The sequence below is a fragment of the Xyrauchen texanus genome, chromosome 6, assembly GCF_025860055.1.
Source record: "Xyrauchen texanus isolate HMW12.3.18 chromosome 6, RBS_HiC_50CHRs, whole genome shotgun sequence".
Lineage (NCBI taxonomy): Eukaryota > Metazoa > Chordata > Actinopteri > Cypriniformes > Catostomidae > Xyrauchen > Xyrauchen texanus.
This window is the reverse complement of record NC_068281.1, coordinates 6020652-6027945: the sequence shown is the minus strand read 5'-3', so window position 1 is coordinate 6027945 and position 7294 is coordinate 6020652.

Here is a 7294-nt window from a genome sequence, read left to right as displayed (position 1 = left end):
GTGACTATTTTAACATTCAAAAAATTTACTCCGTTCACCATTGTAAGTGCCCCACTGTAACACAGATTTTTCATTTACGTTCTTTGAAAGTAGGGGCGAGTCAAAATAAGTTTTTGTGTTAATCAATATTATGCCTCAAAACAAATGCTGTCAATTGAGTTTAATCTGCTTAACTTCCTTTAAATTGCATCAATGACAGAATTGAAAGCATTAATTGAAAGCATATTTTCTTCCAAAACATGTCTGTCTTGGGCACTTTATTAAATGCATATAGGTGTGTATGCTAAATGTTTATAGGCTACTGTGGGCGATATATATATATATATAATTTTTTAAATACCATATACGTTTTTGATATGTTTCCATTTGGACAGCAAGGTAAATGTGTTAGAGTGTGTGTACGACTGGCCATTTCTCTTCAAATTCACACCTCTTTATAGAAAGGGTGTAGCCAGGAAATTACTTTTGGGTGGGCCTCAATAAAAATGGATGTGCCAAGTTTTCGCCCCAATTTATTTTGTATTTTGTTTTTTACAGAGAACCTGAACAGTTCGTTCAGACTTTCAGAAATCTGAATTTTTTTTAACTATTTTATAAATATATATTTAAAGTAAAAGAATAATCTCTAATATTCTGGGTGGGCCTGGGTCTAATTTGGGTGGGCCCTTGGCTACACCACTGCTTTATAGGCATCAAGCAAGTTTAGATCATTTAAGCGAAATATGGGACATGGCAACTTGCAGCCAATCAGAACTTTTATGTTTATAATAAAGCTACATGTGGCGGGATTTTGGACAAATTAAATTCAAGTGTTGGATGGGTTACTCAGCGTAACACTGTGAAAATGGAAACCAAATGACTGACAAATTGTTTCTGTAGCCCGCGGCTAAAAAACATAATTAGATTTTTCACTTGACGGTTTATCGCTTCTCAACCCAAGTGTATCTGTCTGTGTTATGCAAGACTACAAGGAACACCCACTTCATGACACGCCCTCTACACGTAACACCCCCCTTGGATCATCAGCGATTTTATTGGCTAGAAGAACTTTTAAAATCCTATGCATTCCCTGTATGATTTATTTACTCTTAACTCTTTAAATATGACAAAGAATAACTTTTTAATACAGTGTTTCCCACAGGATTTTGTGAGATTATGGGGGTGGATCTCCGACCCTCTAGGGGGTTCCGGGGGCATGGTCCACTGTAAGAAATTTTTTTACATTTTAAAATGAAATACTTCCATCTGGTGCCCTTTTGAGAGAAAATATTAAGAGGCTAGTGTTGTGCTCTTGTAAACAATTTTGTGCTCTTCAAAAACTTTGAAATAAATTGAATTGTGAGAAACAATGCCCCAATTCTTCCCCATTTACATGATGCTCTTCATCACCAGCCAGGGTTTAATTGACAGCTGTTCACAAACAGAGCCAAGGCCTGCCTCGCCAAAAGCGATTGGCTAAAAGCTCATCTGGGGTTTGACGTCTCTTAAAATATTTTTGTATGCTCATTCTGAAAAGCAGGGTACAAACTAGTGATGTCAGTTTCAGCTTTTTATCTTTTAACGTTATCTCAGACTGCTAACGATAGCTAGCTAGTGAAGCCGCAAGCAGTGTAAAATTATGCTAATTAGCCTTGTAACACTAACGTTAATTTACTTTAATCATCATGATTGTAACTTCGGCAGTAATATTATCTGTTTGCTCTTGTACACTGATGATGATCAATTGTGTGTGGAGTAGTGTATAAATGCAGTGGATACATTTAATGTTAGCTAATGTTACTTATCTCAAAGATTTGTCGTCCTTCTCAACCAAATAACATTAGACAGATCCAGGAATACTCCAGTGCATATCTGTGAGTGTGTGTGTGAGCGCGTGAGTTTACAGCAGCGGGTGAGGAGCTGACTGCCATGCACGAGAGCGCGCAAAACAGAACCTTTTATTTTATATAATAATGAGACTTAGAAGTGTAAAAATATTTTCGGCTCATTATGACACCGAAGCGGGGCAAATTAGACTGTGGCCAGAGTCTGAACTTGCTTCTTTAATGTAATGTAAATTTTGTGAAAGTGCTCTTTCCCAGATAGCAAAAAATGTCCGCACGGCTTCTTTTTGCCGCTGACCCTAAGCTGTCGTCTATAGGTGCGTGCCACTGGCGGGGATGAAACGTTTGCCGCCGGATTCGTCACTCCCATTTCTTGCGAGATGCCGCCACAAACGCTGGCGGGCGCAGCTTCATTTTCTGGCGGTTGCCTCGCGGCAATCGACCGCGGCAGGCTGGCGGCAAGCCGCTTTGAAATACAAGGACAGCTTAGACTCTCAAAATCGACAAGACATGTTGGCTATTATTATTTTTTACTCCAAAGCCATTAGGGTTTATAACAGATTCTTGACTCTTGATTCCATGATAAGGTAAATGATTGCATTTAAATTACTTTGAAACTCTGAAGCGATTATACAGTAATATATGTAAAATATATTGAATTATTTTATGCACTTAGATGAAAATTGTTTACATTTCTTTGATTGCTGCGCATTTGAGACATGCACCAATAAACCAAAAATAATTCCTTTTGTAAAACTTACTTGGCAATAAATATCTTTATGATTCTGATTAGGTTTTAAAATAGATATTTAATTCATGGTATGAACAATTTAGACTTTTCACCAATGCCTGACTATCAGTGAACAGTGAAAGACATCTGCAACATGGCCAAAATCTCGGGTATACTTTATATTTTTTTTATTAATTTGCACCATGGTGATATCTATCATAAACATGAAAATCCCCGTTTTGACGTGAAGGATAAACTCAATGAAAAAGCTAAATTATCCTCTGGTTTCACAGTTGCGCAGAAATTTCATTTATGTCTTTACATTTTTTCCAACCTCGATTTTTTTAGTTATTTTACCTTTTACAGGTAAGGGATTCATTTGCAATTATGACCTGTACAAATGTTTAAGAAAGTGTTAAAGTCCCTGTATAGGCAATAAAAAAAATCTAAACGCATTATAAATGTTAAAAATTTATTGCTAAAACACATTACAAAGACTGTGAACTATGTTATTCAATGTATATATATGTTTAATGCAATAAAAAAAAAAAAGACCGTGAACTGTGAAGTTCCGCTGTCGCCATATCTGTTTCCGGTTTACTTGCGCGGCCCAAAATGTCTGTTTTTACACGATGTCTCCAGGCTCTTCTGAAAATAAGCATCAGCGATGTTTATCGCATTGTTGATGCCTGGTCCCCTGCTCCGACAAGCAAGAGGGACAAGGGCTTTAAACTCTACATATCGAGTTATCTGCACAACTACAAGGGTAAGTATTTTAATCTAATGTGGTGTGCCGGCAGATAGCGGCTAAGCTAGTTCGCCACGTGTTCATTTTTAATGTAACGTTAGTATAGAAGCTTGTTTTTTCTTAGTTTTAAAGCAGACTGTTTGTTAATGTTTGTGATAATTGTAATATCAATTGTATTAACTTGCTCTCCTCTCAGTTTCTAATAAAGATCAGGGCACAGGTGAAGTCACTGTCAGGGCGTTGTGCTACAGGTCCATGAGGAAAACAGAGAAACCTCACAGTTTGAGTGTATGGTGAAGCTAGAATTGATAAGACAGCAGTTATAGGCTTGTTACTTTAATAGCCCGATGTTCCTGGGGACTCGGCTAAGGTTATTCATGTTTAATGTAACAAATCAAATGAAAACAGTTATTGTAGGCAGGTAAGTTTCCCTAGCTGGTCCCCTCCTGGTAAAATGCGTTCTTATTCAAGTTTTCAACTCAGTCATTCGTTTAAGATGCAATCTTGTGTTATAAGTATTAGGCTATCATGATTATACAGTGAGCAAGCTATATAAATAAGTATTTAATATAATAAAAGTGTAGAGCAACAACCTAGGGTGTAAGGTAAAGGCTGAATATTGTAGATTTATTACAATATGTTGCATGTTTGAATTAAAATACCTGTGGATATGCAACTTCCCACTCATGAAAGTTTTATCTGTTTCCGGTTTACTTGCGCGTCTACAAAGGAGCACACTCTACAAAAGCCTGACTGGAGATTTGCCTGATCTATCCGTCCTTCAGGTGAGTAGGGATATAACAATAGCAAATTTCACTGTACAGTATGATATATCAACCAAAATCTGTATACCAATATTTCATTATTTTCTTTTTCCTCCCCTTTTACAAACAAATATTCTGCTTCAAACAAAAAAAATTAAATTTTATTGATGTTCTCATAAGGGTCCTTCATTATGAACTTGTATGCCATGCATAACATACTGTGGATAGAAATTACAGGGAAAGTTACTGGTATGATAATTGTGGTTATATTATATTACTATTATATTTAGTGTATTGCTAATCAATATATTGTTACTTCCCAGGTGACAGCGGCTCGCTTCAAGAGCAGGTGAAGCAAGTTGGGACAATGTTGAAGACGTTCGCTCGCACTGGGCAATCAGGTACAACTTGCAAACAACACCTGTGGTTGTTGGTTTAATTCCCACTGGGGCCACCTGTACATGTAGTAGACCTAGATATAAATGTCATAGTTTAGTAGTTGAAGGACCAGGACTGACTACTTGATTCTTTTATTCTGGGAACCCCTGTAGGTGCAGATCAGACCCTAATGCTGCGACGTCTTGGAGAGTTTGGCGTTGCTTGACAACAGTTTGAGGCAGGATAAAAGCTCCAGCAACTTTGTAAGTGTGCCGATTTCGTTTATAACGCCATAGGGTAATGTAAAAAGTACAATTAAGATCGTACACTGCATATTCTACAGTCTGAATCCACAGCCTGTCACATTTTAAATTTATGAGAAGCTTCAGAGAAATGTAATTTGTAACACTTTTTTTTGTATTTTCAGCTTCGGTTTTTGGCACTCAAATGTGGGAGGGACCTAAAGACAACCGTGTGGCGAATGCTTCAGGATATCTTCTCTAATCACCTTTCCATCAATACAACCTGGTCTGGTGTAGGGGATAAAGCATGGTTTAGAAACATGTTCCTGAAGACCATTGTTCAAAGTAAGTTGGATATTTTTTTTTATATTTAAGTAGATGTGTAGGACCTTATGCCATTCAAATGGAATGACAGATCTTTATTTTCTACAGGAGCCATCCGGAAGAACCCGGCAACCCAGGATGCCACTGATGAGGCGATCCAGGTTAACGTTACACGTTACCTGAAAGGAGCATCTGAACGTGAAGGTGGAAAAAGGCGCCGCACAGCCGACCCCTTAAACCTAGGCTGACTACTGACACCCCAGCATCACTGACAACTGGAACCCTTTCTTTATCCTGCAGTCAGTAACATCAAGACCCCTAAAAAAGCCTGCTAAAAGTGTCAGACTACACTCACCCAATCCACACTGTTCACTGTGGAAATTGCTCCTTTTTCTCTCTCTCTCTCTCTCTCTCTCTCTCTCTCTCGTGACCCTGCCTTGAGGGCAGCTCCTTGGATGAATATGGGATGGTTTGTCCTTTTATACAGGCGCACGAGGAATCACTGAAGATATGCCAATTTGCACTGCCTCATTCTGGAGGTCGGAGAAAACCGGTGATTCTTAGCCCACTACGCCACGCAGACCCCAACCACTCCAGACATTCTGATTGGCTGTGTTCTCTACAGCCAGATTTTCTGCTGTTAATTGTATTTGTTCCCACTTGTTGTCAAGTGTAAGTTGAATGTCAAAATGTATATTATACCTGTTATCCTGCACATTCTTTGATACCAAAGATCTCAATTATTTCATATACAATTTGCTGCTTATTTCATTGTTACAGTGCTTAACTATTCTATTTTTAAATATAGCTTGTAAATTCTAGATTATACATCTAATACTTGATATTTGCACATTATCTGGTATCAAATATTCTACTTACTGTGACTTTGGCTTATTTCATTCCGTCAGTGCTTAACGATTCTATTATAGTTTGTATATTCTATTTCATACCTCTGATACTTGATATTGCACATTAACTAGTACCAAAAATTCTACTTTCATTCCATCAGTGTGCTTAACTGTTATTCTATTAAAAATAACTTGGGAATACTATTTCATACCTCTGATACTTGATATTGCACATTACCTGGTACCAAATATTCTACTTAATTCCATCACAATGCTTAACTGTTATTCTATTGTTATATATAGCTTGTAAATCCTTGTGCCACAGGTCAGCATTGCAGTTATAATGGTATATTCTACTCCAGAGCTTTACTCTAAATTATTACCACTTATGACTTATAATATGATGTTATACCTCAATTTATTTGGTATCCTGCTCTTTCTTTGGTACCAAATATCCTAATTGCTTATGTTTACTAGTAATTCTTTTCATCCCAGAGCTGACCTCTTTATATTATTAACAATTATTGTAAGTGTTACAATAGTGTTTTTTACTAAAGTGTTTTTTTTTTTTTTTACCAAAATTTAATTGGAAACCTACATGTTCTTTGTGTGTGTGTGTGTGTGTGTGTGTGTGTGTGTGTGTGTGTGTATATATATATATATGTGTGTTTGTATTTTTCTGTTATTTATATTTCAGTGATCTGACATCTTGTTTCAATGACAGTTTCTGTACTTTGAAATGTGGAATTAAAACGCCAAATGGAAATTTGTCTGGTTTGATCAATCATTATTCTAGATAAACTGCATGCTATAAATATGAAAAAATAATATATATATATATATATATATATATATATATATATATACACACATAAGCGGCGGCAGATAGCTCGAAAATAGCGTTTGCCTCCGACGCTCCGCGGAAGGTCCGCCTTCGATATAACGGCGGATGGACAGCGGGCAGGCCGCGGAACGAAGGCGGCTGCCGCTTTTAAAAAGCGGCTGCCGCCGGCGGTGCGCCGTCAAACGTGTTTGCGATATCGCCATTCTGCCGCTTCTACTGCCTCCGGAGCACCGCCAGCGGCCCGCCGACTCATTGCTGTCTGGGTTATTCTATTCCTGAACACACGTACAATTTCTGCTTGCTCAACAATAATAATAACAAAAAGATATAAATGATAAAATAAACATTTATTTGTTTTTATTTCTCCTGTTAACCTACAAGCTAATTGATTAGCCTATTAGCTTAGCATGCTGTTAGCTTCTCTTCATCACATTTATCCTCACTGTCTAGTGATATGGCGGAATGATTGAAATCAAAAGAACTTAACTTATATATATATATATATATATATTTGCAGTTGTGGTTAGGTTTAGATTTATGGAAAGGTGTACGGTTGCTGTGGGACTCCAAACACAACAAAACATAGTGTATGA